Source organism: Volvox carteri (assembly GCF_000143455.1).
Source record: "Volvox carteri f. nagariensis unplaced genomic scaffold VOLCAscaffold_58, whole genome shotgun sequence".
In the NCBI taxonomy this organism is placed as follows: domain Eukaryota; kingdom Viridiplantae; phylum Chlorophyta; class Chlorophyceae; order Chlamydomonadales; family Volvocaceae; genus Volvox; species Volvox carteri.
Window position 1 is genome coordinate 1 of NW_003307601.1, and position 1494 is coordinate 1494.

General features: G+C 63.0%; 1 protein-coding gene across 1 annotated transcript in view; it reads left to right on the forward strand.

Annotated features, from left to right (window-relative positions):
- Positions 1-156: 156 nt before the first annotated feature.
- Positions 157-1494, forward strand: part of VOLCADRAFT_107090 (uncharacterized protein) — a gene marked incomplete at its 3' end in the record, with an annotated part of 16319 nt that continues 14981 nt past the window's right edge. The window contains exon 1 of the mRNA XM_002956103.1: positions 157-363. The remainder of the gene's footprint in view (positions 364-1494) is intronic.

The following is a 1494-nucleotide window of genomic DNA, read 5'->3' on the forward strand; positions in this document are numbered from 1 at the left end:
TCTGCTGCTGCCCCCATCGCTGCGCCCGCTACAGCCTCCTCATCCTCCTCCACCTCACATTCATGCCACCTCTTAGGCACCCTAGCCGTGGCGCCTTCGCTGCGTGCACTTCGGCCGCCACCGCCGCTGCCACCGCCGCCTTTGCTGCGACTGCAGCCTCCACCATCACCGCCCAGTCCGCTTCCATTGCCCCCTGCATCCTCACACGCCGCCGTCATCTGCCGTCGACCACCTGCATATCCACGGTCCTCCAGTTGCCCGAGTTGTCGACCCCGACGTTGTCGCAAATGTTGTTTTCCACTTTGGTGGTCGAAGTGATGGGGGCGGTCTGAAAGCACCTCCAGAGCCGGTGCAGCAGTGGCGGTGAGCAGCCGTTCAGCTCCCCACCATGCCATCATCAATGTAATACGGCGCGGCGGCGGCGGAACAGCTGCCGCCGCTGCTGTCCCAAGTTGCGACCGGGTAACCACTGCCGGCCGAGACGGCGGCGGCGGCGGCGGATGCTGACGCTGTCTTGTAGGGTCGGGGAAGGGCGGGAGAGGAGACCTAGACGCTGCGTCGTCCCGCTGCGGCAATGGCGGCGGCGGCGCCAGTGGGCACTGTACCCTCGGCGGCGACGAGGACGGCCGCAGCGGCGGCAGTTTTGGTTTCGGAGGGAAGGGCTGCGGTACGACGCCGTGTAGGAGGTTCCCCGGGAAGAGAAGCAACCGATTTTGGCGGGGCCCTATGGCCCAGGCCCGCAGCGCGACGGGGGACGGTGACGGCGACGTCGATGGCGCGGGGTGGTCAGTGGCTGCGGTGGGGTCCTTGTCAGCGGAAGTTGGTGTTGGTGTTGGTGTTGCCGGGGGTGGTGCTCGCGTGTTGCGAGGAGTTGCCCTCCCCCACCGAGCGCACGTGCCCCTGTGCCTGGTGGCGGGTGCCGGGCGAAAGGGTTTTGAGGTGAGGGGACATGCCGCAAGGGGGGGGAGGGGGGGTGAAGGTCAACAACAGTCCAGCTCCTTATGGGGGCGATGGTGGTGGGGCTCATGGGTGTGGGCTACTAGGCAGTTTGGAACCTGGAGAGCACGGGACGAAGAAAGCACGAATTCAGAGAGGACTCGTGGCATTTAAGTCTCACCTGACTGACTAACTGACCAATTATTCGCATCTACCAGCTACGGCAGCATTCTTGGCCCCAGGCTTTGGCACTCTTCATAATGTCAGCCAGCCCCTTACTTCGTGTTTTCAACCAGTATTAAGATGACACACTTTTGCCTCCACATGCATACGGCAGCACCGCATCCGAGTACAAACCACAAATCCGCATTATAATCAACCACTCGCGAGCTGAGGGAACACGCAGTCATGCGTCCAGATCAGATCGGTTGAGGCCGCGCGTTGAAGCCGCGCGTTGAGGCCGCGCGTTGAGGCCGCGCTCATTTGCTGTTGCACATTCCAACACCAGTCCCAGCCGAAAAGCCCATGACCTCCCCCATGAATAATCCCCTCCTGGTG